Source organism: Anser anser (assembly GCF_964211835.1).
Source record: "Anser anser genome assembly, chromosome: 17".
NCBI classification, from domain to species: Eukaryota; Metazoa; Chordata; class Aves; order Anseriformes; family Anatidae; genus Anser; species Anser anser.
The window spans coordinates 7,608,362-7,627,481 of NC_139738.1; the positions used below are offsets into that span (position 1 = coordinate 7,608,362).

At 53.6% G+C, this 19,120-nt stretch overlaps 1 long non-coding RNA gene across 3 annotated transcripts; it reads right to left on the reverse strand.

Moving 5' to 3' along the window:
• Positions 1 to 8,333: 8,333 nt before the first annotated feature.
• On the reverse strand, positions 8,334 to 18,053 carry LOC310883101. 3 transcript variants are annotated; one of them, XR_014573327.1, is made up of 4 exons: positions 16,178 to 16,496; positions 15,452 to 15,598; positions 13,887 to 14,607; positions 8,334 to 9,646 (listed from the first exon to the last, which is right to left on the reverse strand). It is a non-coding gene; the product is annotated as an uncharacterized lncRNA (long non-coding RNA). The 3 variants fall into 3 exon arrangements; XR_014573325.1 differs by lacking the exon at positions 16,178 to 16,496 and adding an exon at positions 16,931 to 18,053 and having other exon boundaries at positions 13,887 to 15,598; XR_014573326.1 differs by having other exon boundaries at positions 13,887 to 15,598; positions 16,178 to 16,502.
• Positions 18,054 to 19,120: the final 1,067 nt, after the last annotated feature.

Here is a 19,120-nt window from a genome sequence, read left to right on the forward strand (position 1 = left end):
CACCAGGACTGGCTACCCCAAATATGTGGAGAAAAAGGAGGAAAAAAGGCCAAAAGATCCGGCTGCGTTGTAGGGATGCAAAGCCTGCTTTGGGGTTTTCTCCTCTTGCAAAGCATCAGGGCGGAGACATAACAAGCTCAAGGCATCACCACGGTGGGGACAGGTGTGGACCTGGTGGATAAGCAGGAGGACAGAGTTTTCTGCAGCCGCCCTGAACGTTTTAGGGCAAAAGAATTCATTTATCTTGGCCATGTCCTCTGTAACTGTCCTAAGTACTTAAATATACAATTTCCATCAAGGAATTACATGCTGCTGGCAGCATTTTAAAGAAGAGAAAGGACCCCCCACAGGACTGTTTGCTTTCCTTGAGTGGCATCATCTTCAGCGAAGGATCTGTCCTCTAATTGCACCATCTGTGCTTTGGGAGGATGTGATTCCATCCCTTGTTTTGCTAATTTTTTTTCCTCCCCTCTCCCCTCCTTCTCTTTTTTTCCTTCCCTGGAGAAATTGCAAGGGATTTTTATTTTTTTCCTCCCTTTTCTCCCCCAACCCAAGCCTTTCCTGCTGAACCTGGCAGTGCAAGAGCACTGAAGCCTGCCACTGAAGGCTAAACACCCTTTCTGTGTCTCACCCGTGTGGTCTGAGATCGAGGATGCAGCCAAGCACTCTGTGCTCTGCCCAGTTTACTACATGCCTGTGCACTGGTGCAACACAATATGGGTTATTTCCACGCGCATTTTGCTAAATGCAAAAGTAATTGCCAGCCTGGGGTGCAAAAATCGCTTCCTGACCCCATCAGGGTGCAGCCCATGCTGGGGTGGGCTGGGAAGCCACCAGCTCACCTAAGTCCAGGACTTGTGCGCTCAGGCCCGCTAGCCACAAGGGTCGGTGCTCCCAGTTTGGGGCAGTTTTGCAGGAAATGGGTAATGGAGCATGCTGGTGGCAAAGCAGCACCCAACTGGGTGCAGGATCCCACTGCACCATGCATGTCCCCAGGTGCATCCCCACGGTGCACACAGGATGTCACAGCAGGAAGACCTTGGCCACGAACCAAGCAAGAACACAATGGGGCAAGCCACAGTGCCAAAATGGGGTCAAAAGGAGCAGATTTGGGGCAAGGAGGTTGCACCTGATTCTGGCTGGAAGCACATTTGCTTGCAGAGCACTCATGCAGCCAGTCCCCTGATGAGCTACAGTCACACCATCAATGCCAGCACTATTAACTGCTGCTGCAGACTGTTCAAACAAGAGCAGAGATGCTAATGGGGATGAATTTTCAAGCCTGGAGCAAGATGTATCAGCCTTTCCCAGTGCTTAAATAAACAAGTGGGTGACCTGGCCCCAGCTGCTGACAGTAACAGCAAAAAGAGAAGGATTTCTTCCATGCAGTTCAATTCATTTTGTGCACCTCATAAAATCACCAGGGTTTCCTCTGTTTTGCTCTAAAGGCTGAACATTGCTTTGCAAAGGCTCCAGGTAGGAGTGAAAGTATCGCTCCACACCCCATAAATCCCTGCTCCACTCCTGGGGAAAGCCCGGCCGCACAAGGCAGGAGGAGAGAAGAGGAAAAGTGAAGTCTTAAGGAGATGATAACCTGGTGATTTGAAGAGGGAGGAATCAGGAGGCTTTGCTGTACTCACCGCTCCCCAAACCAACAATTATGTCCTAGCTGGAAATGACAAAAACCATCCCTCCATCCTCCTGTACCAGGAGGCAAAACTGCATTTCCAACACAGCCCTTGCACAGTGTAGGGGTAGGGCCCCAAAAGCCCTTTTTTTTTTAACCATTAAGGCATTGATCTCCACCTATCCCTTGCGAAAAAACAGCTTTGTTGCTCTCTCGGGGGCCAAAGACGCACGTCTCAAGTCACAGTGCGAGCGCAAAGCCTTTGCTAAAAATACCTCGGCGGAGCCGAGCTCGCCACCGCCCGCTTTGATGAGGCAGGAGACAGCAGCTCCCTGCGCCATCGGGAGCCATCATTAGCAGCTTGCATCTGCCTGGCTGGCAGCAAACGGCTCCTTTTCCATGCGGACGTGTAAAAAAGAAAAAAAAATAAATAAAAAAAATATTAAAAAGCGCTTCATTTGTTTTATTTGCCAGCCCGGCAGCTCTTGCAGCAGCCCGGGATTTGCTGCACAACACCTGTTTGCTCCCTTCCCACCTCCTTCACAGGTGGGTCTTTCAGTGCTTGGGTTAAAAAATGATGTGTGGGAAAGGAGAGATCTGCCCTGATGCTGAATAGCAGGGGATGGAGATGAAAGGGTGGGAAGGAACGGGAAACAAGGCCCTCGGGCCAAATGTGGTGGAGCAAAGCGGGAGCTGGGCGACTCCGCAAGGTGCGGGAGGCTCTGGGACGCCAGCCAGGTCTCATCGCTGGGTGCACGGAGGGAAAGCACCAGGTCTGATGGACTGCCTGGGGAACCCCCTGTGCCCGGACCTGCCTTTGGTGTTTCCCCAAGCAACCCGCCATCTGCTGCGGCACAGCACGAGCCACTTGCCTGCCCCCGGGAGCATCTGGGCAGAGCAGATCCTTGCAGGTGGCGGTGGCTGCCTGTCCCCCGAGCCAGCATCAAACGCTTCACCTTGAAGGGGTTTTGCATCAGTCTCAGCTCAGCCTTTGGAGGCTCTGAAGGCAGCAGTGGGTGGAGAGGAGTGACTACGTGGTGTCTTGCACATCACAGCACCCTCCCTTTCTGCCATGTTTGCCCATAGCCCAACATCTTCCCCATGCACGTTTCTCACTCCAAATCACTCTCAACCCTATAAAACCCTACAGAGCTACAAGAGCTGGGACTCCAACGAGCCTCCAAATTAATTAGCGGGGTTTGTTTTGCGTTGGGAACAGGAGGACGGAGTGGAGAGACCAGCTGTTGGCCGGGCACCAGCTTTGCAAAGGGGACGTGGAGCCTTAATTACTCCTTTCCCTTAACCTCGTTGCACCTTGAGGTATTTTAACATCACTTTTGCTGGCACTGGGGATTGATCGATTGTCCCTCCCTTGGCATGCAGACGGCCTGATTAATGTAAAACTAACCAGTCGCTCCCAACTCTGGGGAATTAATCACTTAAATGTGGGAATTACTCAATAAACCGTTCAAACACGCAATAAACCAAGCCATTAAAAATTAATCGCTTGACATCCCTGCCACGTAAACAGAGCTAATAAGATTCGGGCAGGGAGCGAAGAGGGGGAAAGCGTCCCGCCTGCACCCTGGGAGCAGACAGGGTGGCTGTGGAAAAAGCAGCCACGGCTCAGCTCGTGCCTCTTCTCTTGGATGCCCTCCAGCTTTGCAAGCTCTACCTGCGAGGAGCCGGCGCCATCTCACATCCGCGGGAGCTGTGTTTAATTAGCGAGGCACGGTCGGGGAGATGAGCCGTGCTGTGCTGGAGCAAGGGTTCATCTCCCATCCCATCTCCTCACAGCAGCAGCCCCGCCAGCTTGCGATGCCTGCATGGATTGCCCAGCTCTTGCTCTTCCGTCCCCCTGCCTTGCACGTTCTTGTTTTTTGTTTTTTTTTTTCTTTCTTTCTTTCCACCCCCCCAGATAATGGCATTGAGAATGGCATTTTCTTCCAGCCACTTCTGCAGGCTCAACCTAGGCAAGGACTGGCAGCTCCACGCTGGTGAACCGGCTTCATCTCCCCCAGGAGAACGGAAAGGGGGTTTATTTTAAATCCCTTTCCTCCCATAATACATCTGACACTAATCAGGGTTCCAACCCCATGGGAATCAATGATTAATGATGTTAAATATAGCAGGAGATTGCGAGGGTAAAATTAGGCACCATGCATAAAACATCACAGCTCCTTGTTAGATAGTCAAATTAGACTAATGGTTTGATGTTCACATGGGCTCTGGCCCTGTAATTACGGACGGACCGGCTAACCTCCTCCCCAGCTGTATGCAGCTTTGATGCTGGCAACAAGAGGAGAAATGTCCCAGGCTCGAGCCCTAACGAGAAGCCAGCGATCAGCACTGCCATCAGTGCCCTAAGGTGTGCAAGGACAGGGTGGAAAGCTGGGCTCCTCTGCACTGCAAATATCAAGGTTCGGAGGGGACAAATGTGCTACGTGGCCCTGTAGCCCGGTGAGGCATTTGGGAATAGCACCGCTATGGGTCGGCTTTTCCATCCCTCCGGCATCCCTCCGGCAGCATGGCAAGGGCTGTTTGCTCAGTGCCCATTTACAAAATTGTCTCACTACCCCATCTACAAGCCTCGCAGGTTTGCGCCACCATCGCCCCCAAAGCACCAGCCCCAATTACCCCCTGAGTGCTAATTAGACTGCAGACAGAACTATTAAGGAGCACAAAGACAAAGAGAGAGGGGACGGGAAAGCAAAGCAGTCAAAATACATAAGCAGTTCCTCCACAAGCATCGCGGAGAACACATATCTGGTTGTAATTAATCTCATTATCTGGGAAAGAAAGAGACGCGGAATGGTTGCGTGCCTTGAAAGGGTTGTCAAAATTCGAGGGTGGGAGGGATAAGCCTTCGGGAGAGTTTAAGCTCGGGTAGCCACCAGCCTTAAAGCCAGTTTAAAGGCAGATCAGAGTGACAGGGAAATAAAGACAGGAGTAAACTGGCCCGGAGAAAGCAATTTAAATAACATTTGCTTAAGGAACGAGACAAAAATAGCCCGGGAAGGACGAAGCAGCTGCCCATCATGAAAACGCGCTGCCCCGTCACGGCATGCCCGTGCCTCCTGCACGAGCAGCGAGCAGCCAGGCAGCGGCTGGAGCATCCCCGCACACCCTGCAGCCCCCAGGGCCTCATCCTGCCGCCGGCCCTGCTCCTCCGTGCTTCCCCTTGCCCCGGGGACCTGTTGCTTCATTTCAGCCCCAGATTTCCGGCATGAGTGGGAGGAGATCTCGAGGGGTTGCAGGTGGAGGATTTCTTTGTTCCTGGCCATCCTGCAGAGCTGGAGCCTGCTCGTGCTGGGACTGCACCCAGAGCACCCAGCCAGCAAGGTATTTGGGAGCAGGAGGGTGTTTCTGGGCAAGCCAGAAGGGATTCAGCTAGATCCATGCACCCTACAGCCCGGAGCTGGGCTTCCATACAGTGTCTACCCATCAAAACCAATGTTCTGCCAAAAAAAGCCCTTATAAGCCATTAAACAGCCATAGGGCAGTGGTAACGGGAGGTGCTGGATGCAGCTTCACTCTTGGGCATTGGTGCTCTTCAAGACTTCAATTTTCCTTCCCAACAACATACTCTGGGGGAAAAAAAAGGGGGAAAAAACACTCTCAGAGGTGATGCCCCACACCCACGCTGTGCAGCAGAATTGTTGCAAGGTGAAGGTGGGTGAATCCCAAATCCATGGGCACCCTGGCCCCAAAAAGGCTTTGGATGGGAAGAATGGCTTGCCCAGCATCACTGCCACAGCAGGGACCACCAGGACCACCTATGGGGGGGCTCCCATCACATGCACAGCCCATGTCCCCCATCTTGGGGTGAAAAAGCCCTCAGCAAGTTGCAGCTGTCTGCTCCATGCCATTTCAGAGACTGTCAATTGTTTGGAGAAGAACAGATTACAGCCTGTCAGGGAACCTGAAACCGAGCCAGGCAGGGAGTGTTGCTGCATTAAGCCCCCGAAAACCAGTCAGCAGATTAAAAATAATAATAAAATGCTTTCCCTCCATGGGCTGCAGACATGGGGATACATTTACAGTTGGAAATGCCCCGTGCCCCACGCAGACAGCTATAGGGGAGCCAAGCTGGGATATCGCCATGCAAGTACCGCAGCCCCCAGCCCCACAGGCTGAGATTCTGGGGCTGTTCACTGTGCTTTGGGCAGGCTGGCAGCATGGGGCAGACCTCCCTCATCAAGATAACCCCCAGTTTGGCAGCAGGGCTGGGGGGGGGTAAGGTTGGCCAGCCTCACTCTGCCTGCACATCACATCGCTCCAACACAGCTGAGTCACTGTTTAGGGGCCATCAAGACTCCCCCCCACCAAGGTAACCAAACCAACCAAAATCCTCTCTCTCTTCTTTTTTTTTTTTTTTTTTTTTTTTTTTTTTTTTGATTCAGGAATAAAATTAACAGAAAGCAGGAGGAAATAAGAGGGGTGCAGCCCAGATCTGCCTTGCCCCCAAATCACAGCGATGCCGGCACGGACAGCGCATCACCACCAGCAAGAGCAAAGGACCTGGCTGCTTATGAGCAAGGATTCTCCCAGAGCAGGCTGGGGGCAGGATTTTACCTCCCAAGCTCCAAAATCCTTGCTGAGGACGTGCCTGCTCCTAGCTCAGACCCTGCACCCCCAGCTCCTCACCCTTATCCCCCCCAGGGGAGTTTCTTTTCCCCACCGCTATCGAGCATTCCCGCAGCTCTGGCTGGGGTGCAGAGGCACTTGCTGCCTGCATCCAAACCTGGCCAGCACAGCCCTTGGCACAGAGAATGGCAAGGGGGGATGCCTCACACCAGCACCCCCAAAATAGCTGCATGCACATCTGGAAGCAGTTTATCAGGGAGAAAAATCACAATCGCCATCAGCCCCCTGTCCCCCCAGATTTCCATCCCTCGGGGTGACCCAGATTTGCTCGCGGCTGTGTGTCCTGGTGGGGTGCAGCTCTGCAAGGGTTTGGGGTCCAGAGCCAGCAGACCCCGCAAGCCCCCCCTGAGCTTTGCTGCAGATGACAACAGCTTTGCCGAGGCGTGCTGGGAAGGATGTGGCCACTTGACAGATTCGGGTTTGTCAGAGGGGGGTTTCAGGCTAACAACCTGAAAATTGTCGTTTTGACAAGGACTTCAAAAAGCTCTGGCACAAAGAGCGTTTAAGCCTTGTTTCCATGAGAGGCTGCTGCAAGAGCACTTTTTCCCTTGCCGCCCGCAATCCTATTAGGACGGCTCGCATCCAGCTTGCTGCCCTGAGCTGGCAGCGGGGATCTGACCACAAACCACATCCCGGTGTGCGTCTTTCTCCCCCCCGCCATGCACCGCTGTGCCCAGCCCATCCAGCTCACCCTCCCCGACCTCAGGCATCCCCCTCCTTGCTCCCTGCAGCCCCCCAAGATTCGCAGCCCTCGTGCCCGGCACTGCGGTGCAGAAGCAAACCCGCTGCTGCACCCATGGTCCTGAGCTGCCAGGAACGGCCGCATCCAGCCCGAGGAGGAGCAGCAACCAAGTGACTCTTATTAAGAGTCCAATAATGTCCAGGAGATTGCAGCTTTGATAAGCACTCCGCTGTGCGGCTGGGGTCAACTGCATTAGGAAAATGTAATTAGGCTAATAAATTCTTGACGGCTTTTCCCTCCTCTCCAGGGGTACGAGGAGCTCACCAAGCCTCATTAGCCAGGGAAGCTGCAGTTCCCCGGCTGGGGTGGATTTCAGATGTGATGGAGCCGTGTTTGGGGGTATGGCAGCAAACTCAGCAAGCAGGGAGTAGTCCCTGGACTCTTCAGACCAGTTCTCCAGCCTTACTGGTCCCAGTCACTGCCATCCACGAGTGTAATGACCCATGTAGGGTTAATCCTGTGCAAGGTGCTCTAGGTGATCCTGCTCTGCCAGGGGGTTGGACTAGGTGATCTTCAGAGGTCCCTTCCAACCTCAGCCGTTCTGTGATTCTGTTAAAGCTACTGGGCACAGGCTGCAACCAGCAGTGCCCCACACCCCCAGCCACCTCTCCCCCTCTTTTAGCAAGAGTGCCAGCAGCTTGGGCCACCCAAGCAATAGAGGGGCTCGCCTAGAGCCACTCCGGAGGCTCTGCTCCACCTGGTACCTCCCTCCATGTCTCCCAGCCCCATGATGCCAAACCACAGCAGCTACTTCTCAGCTCACCCAGCTTCTCCTCTTGGCAACTTTTGCTGGCACAGCCCCTCACACCAGGAATAGCAATGCGTGCGGAGGTCCAGCTCCCACAAACAATGTCGCCTGATTAAGACATCTGCCTAATATCCTACCCCAGGAAGGGGAAACTCCAGCTCCCATAGCAGTGTCTCACATCCAACACTCTTTCCCTGCACCCTGCATGCCCACCAGCCCTGCCAGCACTGTGGAGGGTGACCAAAAGGTGTTTGCATTGCAGATGCATCCTTCAAAAAAGCAGCCAGAGGCAGGACAGCCCTTGGACTCCTGCTCAGCATCCCTTTATCACTGCCGAAAAAGCACGAGCTGCATACAGTCAAGCTTCAGCTATGGCATGATTCTCCACCCCCTGCCTGCGAAGGTAACAGAGCAACTGCTTCATAGAGACATCATGAATCAGCCTTTAATATAGTGCACGTTGCATTATTTTTAGCCAGGACACTCTTGTATTATGCTAGTGCGCAGGAATCAGACCATGAAATTGGCTGGATGCAGACTAGTCTTGTTTGTCAGCGTGAACGGGCAAACAAGCAGCTGAGCAGTGCCAGGGTGAAATGTTGAAAGCATTTAAGTGCAATTTTATGGCACCCGATATCAGCGAGCGGGGCATTGGAAAGGGCGCAGCGTGGCTATCAAATGACGCGCTAGGCAGGGGGTCCTGATAGCCCTGCTCAAGCCAGGGGCAAGGGTTGCCCTAAAATTAACCCACCGACCCAGCGCCAGAGCCTGGCGTGGTGCCTACAGCAATCCGGCGCTAAACAGCGGCTACAGGCAAGGCATTGCTGCCTGCCGAGCTGAATGCGGGAGGTCAGCCCCTGTCTCAGCAAGCCAGCACGTTGTGAGAAAGCACGAGAGCAGGGAAACCTTGTTCCAGGCTAACTCATGCCAGAAGGGCCCTCGGGGTGGATTTGCATCCCTTTGGGTTGCAGCCGCTCCTGTCCGCGCCAGCGCAATCACCAGCTGCTTGACGCCAACGGTGCTGCGGGGGGCACCCCAAGCCGTGCTGGGGCCAGCGGCAATGCTAAAACATGGGGAAATGTCCCCGGTGAGCCCCAGACAGCATCCCGGAGGCTGCCAGCACCTCCCCTCTACGGCGTCAGAGGAAAGGAATTGGACCCCGAAATGTTGCTGGAGGGCGTGGAGCCAGGAGGAAAAACAAACCCATCCAAGAGAGCTGAAGAGGGCAATCACGGCTCTTCTTGCAGCCCAAATTGTTAGTTTAGCAAATCACCGTTGAACAGCCTGTGTTTTGACATTTCTCAAGTGTTTTGCTTCCTTTCCTCCCAAATCAAGGTGACTGTTTCCAAGACCAAGCGTTCGGCCAAGCCCTTGGCTTTGAGAAGCGGCTGGTCAGCGCAATGTGGGGCTCCCCAAAACGCCTGGATGGGGACGACCCCATCACCCCTGCACCTCCATCCCTCCCTCAGAGCCTGTTACGGGGCTGCAAAACCAGCGTTAGCCAAGGCCGGAGAGCCAGGGGAACAAACCCCCAGTGCACGTGCTGGGACCTCATTCCCCCCTCCCCTTCAACACCCATCACCCCGCGTCACCGCAGGAGGACCAGCCGAGATCAGGGCAGCTGCGAGGGGGGTGCTGGCAGCAGTACGGTGTCTCCACAAATTAACGGCGAGCAACAGGAGCGGAGCTGGCAGCCGGGCTCGTGCTGAAGATGCTCCTTCAGTGCCGCGTTCACGGCAGAAGTCAACTGGAAGCAGAGGTCAGGTCTGTCCCGCTGCTTCGGGGTTAATCGCTTCGTTAAGGCTTGGGTACCGTGCTTGCTAGCATTGCATTTGGCAGAGGCAATTAGCCGGTATTTATATCACCCGCAGCGGAGCATGCCCTGAAAAAAAGTGGGGGAAAAAAAAAAGCAGGATTTAGTGCCCGGAGCCCTGGTCTTGTGGTGGATCTGCCAGCGCTTACGGAGCTTCACTTGGAAAGGCTGCGGCTGAGCTGATTGAGGCCGACTGAACCTGAACTCAGCCTCAGCTGCCTTCACTTGAGCTTATTTCCACTGCTTTGCTCCTCTCTGCCGCTGTATTTGATGTCTCGCACTCACCGGGTCCCTGGGGGCAGAGCCGAGAGGAGAAGCTTGCGAACTAACACAGATTTTGGGAGGTTTTTTATCATCGCTCCCAGGACCGACTGCTCTCTGTGCCAGAGCCATGTAGCAAGGCTTTGATAGCGAAAGCTGCAGCCCGGCGGGCCGCTAGCTTCCCTGCCTGCTCTGTAAGGCAAAGATGCCACAGGGGATAGTTTGCATCAGAAATTCGTCTGCGGCTCGTCGGGGAAGCCGAGCCAAAGCGTTTGCTGCCGGCGATGCCTGCGGCTGGCTTTGGTGGCTATCAGCACTAGGAGGGCACGCTCACCCTGTGCAAGCTGCTCTTCACCTTGCTTTATCCCTAACAGCAGGCGCAGTTGCCAGCAAGAGCTGCAAAGGCGTGGAGGAAAGGTGCATGGTGTCCATCTGCAAAGCAGCTTTTAGCAAAAACTGCCCAGGCTTTGGTCCAGCTAATGGCGACCCCATGCCCCTTGCAGCCCCACATTGCCCCTTGCAGGCCCACCTTTGCCCAATCCTCGCAGCTTCACGTAGGCCCAGGGAGCCCCACGGGAGCAGCGGCACACCCCAGCGAGGCATGTCCATGCACCCTCCTTCACCCACCGGGAGGTAAATTATTGAAAAAAATAAGATTGCCTTGGAAATGTCAGGGGCATGGTGATGGGAAGCAACGTCAAGAGCTGTTTGTGTGCCACAACCATGCTAAAGCTACGATAAATCCCGTGCTGAGGATGCTATGAGCAGGGCTGACAGCTCGCAGGGAGACGCGAGGCAGGTAGGCGGATGTTTTCTAAACTTTGCCAGTTGAAGACTCAAGGCCTGTTATCCCCTTTTGCTCTTCCCCATCACTCCTTGCTGGTGTTGCTGCCAGGTGGAGTCATACGGCCCCAGCACCCATCTGGGGGAACCCCAAGCCCCCTCAAATCCCAGCTGGGACTGAGCCCAAAGCACTATTCTCAGCTCCAGCAAGAGCAATGCACATAACTAAAGGAAACAAGGCATTTGGGGAAGGACCCTGCTCCTTTGGGAAAGCCAAGCCTGGCTCGAAGGAGAGGGTAAAATTGAGTTTCAAGGCAATCTGAGCACTTTGAGTGGGGCCTGAGGGCGATCTCAGCCGAGCTGCATGCCGAGCTGGCAGCCAAAACCATGCAGACCTAGCTCTGAGGCTGCAGTGTGGTTTTGCAAGCACCTGCCTGCCCTGTGCACACAGCTCATTGCCTATGTCACCTCCACGTTGCAAAAACACCCCCCAAGCCAGGGTCCCCCCAAATCACCAACCCCTTAGCTGTCATCCTTGCCATACCCCCAGCTCCGGCTGCACCTCCCTGCCCCGCTGCTGCAGAGTCTTTGCCCTTCAGCAATTGCAAAGGTAAAAGAAGAGAGGTGCGGAGCTGGAAATCACTCCCCTTTGCTGCTGCAAGCAGTAAGAAGTATCATCATCTTTGCAAGCATCCGCGGGGCACGCAGTGGGCAAGCTGCCACCCAGCTCCTTTGCTCTGGAGGCGAGGTGCAGAGGGGCTGCGATGGCTGGAGCTGCCCCAGGCCACAAGCCCAGCCCTGCCTCGCACAAACCTGGGATGCTCCTGAGGATGCAGCTGGCCCCCATCTCGTTAAGCATTCAACAGCATTTGGATTATTACCTGCTGTTCGGTTGGGTTTAATCTTTCAAAATTGCCAAGAAAATTCACTTGTAGGAATTAAGAGGGCACGAATATTGCCTGTTAGCTGCAGGAGGCAGCTCCATCCCGCTGCTCTCTATCGGTCCCCCCCGCCGCTTTGTTTAGCTGAAGCTTTTTGTGCAAACACGGCCGTTTTTACAAGCGATGCTCCTGGGCTGACCCCCTGCAGCAGCACAACCCGGGCACGGCTCGAATGCTGCAGCGTTTGCAACGCAGCCAGCCACACGTGCTGCGGAAAATCAGCCAGAAATGCAGCTGCGGCTTGAAATATCCCAGTCCTGTTGCTGCAAGGCAGAAAGCCCCCCTGCAGTACAGCTGGTTTAAGCACGCAGGCATCCACCTGCAATGAGCTTTGCACATTGGCACCCATCCCTCTGCATGCAAACGCTGCCTCCTCCCTTGAAGAGGTTTGGGCAGCCCACCCCAAAGCCTCCAGTTGCCCTTTTGGGGCATCATGCTTTGCCGCCAGCTCGTTTGGAGCAAGCACCAGGTTGAAAAAACTCGTTGAAGCAGTAAGGCATAGCTCTGCATCCCATCTCTTTCCAGCAGCAGCCATTTCCCTGCTGATCCCAGCCGTGCCTGCCTTCAAAGAGCAGCAGAAGCACAGTGGTTAACCCTCTGCTTTGCATGGCCAACCTTGCTAGCTTCAATCAGGGCAGATAAGCAAGAAGGCGGGGTGAAGGACACCAGCTCCTTGACTTCTCTGGAAGGGAAGCAGATTTAGGGGACAGAGCACAGCACACCAGCAGGTTTGCAAGTCCCCAAGCACAGCGGGGCTCCCAAAAATCTGGTGCATGTGCTGCACCACCTGCAGTAAAACTGCATCCTGGGGGACCCTGGAAGCGCAGCAGCACCCAAGCACCAACCTGTAAACCTCCTGCAGCAATGAACTCAGCCAGGAGAGCCATTCCCTAGCACAGATTTTCCCGTGGGATGCTGCTCCCAGGGGTCTGGGCAGGATAATAAGGAAGTCTGAAACCTTATTTAAAAGTCACTTCTGCTCGTAATGGAAGGCACTTACCCCCTCGGATACGTCATTCGCCTCGCATCGGTTTTATTGCTGGTAATAACTCCCAGAAAGTCCTCAACAGATGGAAATTTTATTTGGCTAATCATTGCTGTCTGAGTTACTGTGGGAAGGCGCTGGCAGAGGTTTGCAGGTGGGGGGGCAGAGAAATGGGGGTCGGGGATGGGGCTGTGACCATGGGGCCACCCCAAAGATTTGCAGTGCAGCCCCCTCCACCCCAGGCAGGCAAATCAGTGATGCTGCAGCTTTCCTGACCTGGCCTAGGAATTTTGCATGACTGCAAGTTTTGCAGGAGGTTTTTACTTTAAAGGGGGCATTGTAAAGCCCCCAGTGTCCTCCTGCAGCCATCCCCATATGTTTGCAAACATAGTACATGCAGGACCATGACCATCTCCAGCCCTGCTGCCCCAGGGTGTGAGTCAAAGCAAGATTGGGCCATGTGGAGACCAGAGACAAGCAAATATTTGTTCTCCTTGCACCTGACAATAGCTTGGCACCAGCTCCCTCTTAGCAGGGTTGTCACTGGCTGCCTGATCCCCTCCACAGATAACAGAGCAGCAATTTCTTAACCTATTTTTAAAAGGCCGAGGATGAGGAAGAAGAAAGAAAATGCAATTTTATCCTGCCCAGGAGAGCCCTGATTCCAACAATCAACAAAAAGCAATTTTTTATTCCCCCCCAGTTAAAAAAGCCTCTCTGAGCCGTTTTCCTGCATATGTCAACTGCCAGCCCGTTCATTTGTTAGGCATGCATTACAACCATGGGATATATATATGTTGATATCCATAGGAGGAGGTAGTGCTGCATAAACCTCTCTATCGCTGCTGTACATGTGTAACCACTCTTCAGCTATCCTTTTATATATATATATATTTTAACAGCTGATTCCCATGTAAACTGCTCCAAATCTCTGCTTTCTGTAGGGAGCATGCATGCCAGCGTCCCTGCAACAGCAGTGCGAGCCTGGGGCTGCTGCAAAGGGGTTCAGGGCCTGATGTGGAAGGATTTGCCTTCACTTGGGCGAATTCTGGAGGAATTAAGCCCAAACAGGGCACGTGCATAAACATATAATAATTATAGATGTACCAGCTCCCAGCTCAAACACTTCCTGTCCAGATGCAAAGTCCATGAGCATGACAGAGGAAAGGGACTGCCCACGAAACCACCCTGAACCCAAGCTGAAATTAATTTATTGCTATAATTAAGATCTGCTCAATGCCAGCAGATCCCTTGAAATAAAGGGTTGGGGTTACATCCCCCAAAGCAAAAGCACAGGGGCAAATTGGAGCCTCTCCTACCTGAGGGGAGACAGACTCACCTGCCTGCAGATCAAGCAGAACTGAACTCTAACTGCATTCAGGCAGCACTGCTGGAGCACAGGGCATGGCTGGGGGGAGAGGTGCTGTGCTTGGTCCTCGTTGAAAGGAACAAGGTGCTCTGAATTCCCCTTTCTTCCTTTTCTTTCTTTTCCCCTTGCCGAGGGTGCCCCCTTGCTAGGGGATTTTGTCAGGGGAGACATCAATGCCAGCGCTGAGCCTGGGGGATTTAACTGCTTGCTGCAGCAAGGAAATCATTCACAGAGCAGGTCTGCTTTGTCAAGTATTTATTTCAGAGCAAAGCTTGCTTTCATCCTGCTCCAGCAGCCACTTGTTGCGTTTGATGGAATAATTTCCACACCAAAAACCCTCCGGCCACCTCGCCTCCTCGCTGCCAGCAGCTCAGAACTTAATAACCACGCACCTTCAGAGAGACCCCAAATTCATCGCGGGGAAACGCCGTTCTCCTTCCCCGCTGCAGCGGCGCAGGGGCCTTCGCTCGCTCCATCTGCATGCACCGCGCGTGCCCACGTGTACGCAGCCAGCCGGGTGCTGGAGCGGGCTCCCGGCACGGTGCCGCTGGGATGCCCGATCTCCTTCGTTTGCAAAGGGCTTGTCGCCGCTGCCTTCCATCAGCAGGCATCTGGGCGGTGCAGTGTGCAGGGACACCCAAGCACCTGGGGGACTTCGGAGGGGACCAGAAAGAGAAGGGGGTCCGGTTGCCTGCAGGTGTAAGGAAACATCAATGCAAAGCCATCGGGTGAAAGTAAGGGGGGGGGTTGTGGCAAGCTTGCTCTGCTAGCAGTTCACGTCTGTGTATATTTAAATGGAGAGGCGTATGAGCTGAGTGCTCCTAAATGCAGGCTGGGAGGAGCGGGGAGCATCAGCCAGGGATGCAGCACCCAGCCCTCACCACCCAGCCCCAGCTCACGCACCCTGCTCTTCTGCAGCGAGTTAATTGCTTCCTCTTTTAATTGCTCCTTTCAAGGCAGGTTTCTCATCCCTTCCCAAGTCTCAGGCGAGCCTGTCTTCAGAGCAGTCCTGCCTTTGCAGCTCAAAGCAATTTCTCCTTTGCTCTTTTCCCCCTGGGGCTCCCGCGCCGCTTGTTATTATTATTATAGATTTATATATGTTTTTTTAAAGACTCTCCTCCAAAGCATGTCCCGGGGGCAGAGTCACCTCCGTGCCTTGCCAGGGAGGAAGACGGGGACCCTTTGATGTCCCCAGCCCTTGCCAATGCAAATGCCCCTCCTGCATCGTCCCATCTTGCAGATGAAAGCCCCTTTCTTGAGGAAGGTCACCAAGGAGGGGGGAAAAAAAACTAGGAGGCATCAAAACCGCTTGATTAAAAGTGACGGAAGCGAAATGGCTTCACTTGCATCTCACAGGGAAGAGGAAGGAATCAAAACACAGATTTTAGAGCAGCCCCATCTATTTGCAATCCTACAGCTGGACCACAGACCCCTCCTGGAAGCTGTAGCTCTCAGGGGTTTAATTATCCGCCCCAAAAATATTGTGGGGAAGAAGGAAGTTTCTCTTCCAGTAGTTCAGTTCTTTCCTAACCCACCCTATTCCAAGGTCCGCGCCGTTAGGAGAGGAGCTCTGTAGGACGAAGGGGAGCACCACGCAGCTCACCACGACTGCACACCGTGTCTCTGTCCTCCAGCCGGGACCCAGCAGAGCCTCGATGGCCAGGGCAGTCACGCCAGCACGCCTGCAGCAAAATATACGTTTGCTGCCCTGATGATGTTATAGCTTGCAATTGCATTATTTGATGGCACGGGACACGAGCGAGGACCTTCTGTGGGGCACAAATACCACTTGGCCTCGCTTAAATATCTTTAAATCTGCCCACCCACACCAGCTAGGGCAAGAATCAAGTTTGATGTGACTGAAAGAGGAGGAAAGCAGATCCCGCTGCAGCTGCACCAGCTTTGCAGACTTCGATGGAGACAGTGCAAAAAACCACCTTAAAACTGTTTTCTGCTGCTCTGTCATTTGTCTTGGAAAAATAAGTTTGTATTTCCCTTAGACTCAAGGCCATGAGACCCCTTATGCCATAAGGTTTATCAGGAAAATGAGAAAATAAGTGCCACTTGGGAGGGCAGAAAGCCTCCTGCTGGTTAGCCAGTGCTAAGGGCCGCTCTGTCCCTTTCCCAACCCGCCCCCACAGCGTGGGATTGCAACACTGCTTCCTCTCCCCCCAAAATAAACCCTGGCCACAGATCATCTCCGAGACCTCCCCAGCCCTGTCAAGTTGCATTTACATCGCAAAAGTGCTCAACAGCCGTACCCAGGCAGAAACAAGGCCAAGGCTGCTATTTGCACAGCCTAGCATCCCCAAAAAAAGCATCTGTCGGTGAACAAAGCAACCCAGTTCATCCCTTGCCCCATATCCTGCAGCTCCAGCATCCTCCTAGCCATGCAAGGCTCCTTCCCTACGTGTTTGCCCTAAAAGTGAGCCCCGAGGGAGGGCGATGAGCTTCATTTAGGGGAGCGGGGCATTAATTTCTCATCCCGACTCCCTAACGACTCGCTAATTGCAAGGTAAGCAGGGTGGTGGCTGAGGAGCCGCAGCTGGGAGGTGAGGAGCTGGCCGTCCCCTCCCTGCCCAGAGGATGCTGTAATTTGGGGAATGGCAACGAGCTGCCACCGCGGCCACCTGCTGCTGGTGACAGTGGGACAGGGCTTGTCCCTGTCTGCAGCAGGACACCCTTCCCAAGCTTTCAGCCACGGCCTCCCCCTCCACAACACATCTTTGGGGGATGCCCTGGGCGTCTCTAGGAGGTGACACGAGGCCACCCCCTGGGAGAGGCCGCAGGGACACCCTGGGGGAAGACCAACAGGGAGCCCCTAGGAGATGCCACCAGGACACCTTTGGGGCGTACCAGTACAGCACACCCAGGAGATGCCACCAGGACACCCATTGGATACATGAGCATCTCCTAGGAGATACAACCCCAGCCCCCCCAGGACATTTCCTCTCTGGGGGGCCAAGGTACCCCCCCAAAGCTCTCCCCAGCCTCTTCCCGCAGCAGGAGCTCACCCCAAGGGCTGCAGCACGTCCCCAGCTGGCAGCTGAGCCCCAGTCCCACCAGGGGCCTGGACCCCTGGCACATCCACATCCCTCCACTCAGCTCCATCAGACAGAGAGCGTGCCTGTGCGTAATTCGTCCCCTGACCTTCAGCCAGGAGCTGTAACCAAGAGCACGACTCCAGCATCCCTCATGGGGAAAGCCGCGTGGTGCTGGCCACCATCCAGACCAAAGCAGGGGGAGCTTTTAAACCTCTCATGGGGCTTTGGCAGGGCAGCAGTTAGCAAAGCTGTCAGTCTTCATGCTCATTGCAATGCAGACGGGGGCCAAAGTCCGTCGGTGGCCAGGGTCTGGGCAGGGCTTGGCACAAAGCAAAATGGATGGAGAAGGAGAAAGGTGGGAAGGAATAAATCCAGATGCCTATGGATGGAAAAAGAGCCAAGGATTTAGGTGGAGGCTTCCAAATCTGAAGGGATTAAAGCATCACGTGGGAAGGCTGATATTTTCCCATACCTTTTTTTTGCCATGCTGTCACAGCAACCACCTTCTCTTGTCTTCCATAGGATGGCATCAGTGGGATCCCTGCCACCCCCATCCCCATCAGCCCCTCGCAGCACCCCTGCACAATGACAGCAATCCACTGTGAGCTTGCATTAGAGAAGCAGCACAAAATCTCCCCTAAACCAGAGCCCTGGGGTTTTATTTTGAAAAATATTCACTCTGGGGGCACAGCTGTTAAAGGTAACTTTCTGCTTAAGCATTTGCTGGGAGTTTGCAAACATCATCTGCAAGAAGCGTGCCGGCTGCCCCAGCACATTAACATCTGAGCAAGATAATGAGGCTGAAGAAAGCGATCGTTAAAAGGGATGTCGAGAAGAAAAAGGAGGATAATAGTAAATAAAAAAAAGCTTAGGAAGATGAGTCTTGGTGCGGGACACCCATCACCAACTTGGATTTATGGGAGCAGGCTCAAGCCTTACAAAAAGCACCTTATGAAGGGTGTCTGCCTAGAAATATTTTGCATTTAATGCATTGAAGTGCACTTTGTGGCTAAAAAGATTCCTATGGTGCTGCAGGATCCCCAAATGGGCTAATAGCATCTCCTCTGGTGCCCACCCACCATCCCCATAACCTCCTGGGCTCCTGCAAGTAATTTCTATAACATCCTGTTGCTACATACAGAGTAATTCCCCAGCTGGCATCGCACACAGCATTGCAATATAAATATAGCGAGATTTAACGTGGGGTTGCAATTGCCCAGCGTAGTGCAGGAGCTCCCTATTGCCATCCATGCAATGCAGCAACATCCCTGGAGGACCAGCTGCTTTCCTGCATGCTGACCCCAAATGCACTGAAACTGGAAAGAAAAAAAAAAAAAAAAAAGGAAAAACACAGTGGGAGAAGAGCCACGACCTCCTTGGCACCATTCTCCACCAGCGTCAAACTGGTTTCCACCAGCTGCATGGCTGGTCTGGGACCTGGCCAGCCCCATTCATGTTGTACTCTGATGTTAAGATGGGGAAAAAAAACTTAATCAGAAAAGACTTTGAGGGGGGGGAGGAAGCAAAGCACATTTTATGGCTAATTAGAAAAATACTCAAAAATTGGTCCAGGACAGATAATCTCTGCTCGCCAGCAGCACGAGCCGCGCTGTCCCATTTCAAGGTTGAGTTGCCGGGAATATCAATCTGATAATTGTAGTGCTACAAATGAAAATCAAATTGAAGCCAGTTAGAGGATCACATTATAAATTGATTAAGTCCGCGGACAACTTTCCACCTCCCTGGCCTTGGGTTTCTGTGGCACGAACAGAGAGCTCTGGGTACCAGAGAGGCAGCAGAGCACTTCCCTCTGCCCATTACCCCCCTCCATCCCACACCATGTCTGGGCAAAATAAAAGCGATCTTGGGGCTTCCTGTTGAACTTTGAGCATGAGGATTGCATCAACCCGCTGGGGTGCTATCAGCAAAGCTAGAGGGATAGCTGCGATGGAAGGAAAACATCTGCTCTCAAGCTGAACAGGGTTACAAAATCTCATACGGAAACACGCTGGTTCCTATGGATTTATTCCTATGGGGTTTATTTCCAGGCTGAAGTTTTGGCAGTTCCCAAACTGCCTTCCCTGCAGAAACAGCTCCCTTGCTCAGTGGGAAATCCCCAAACCAGCTCCCAAAACGTGGGATTTCAATACCCCAAATCCT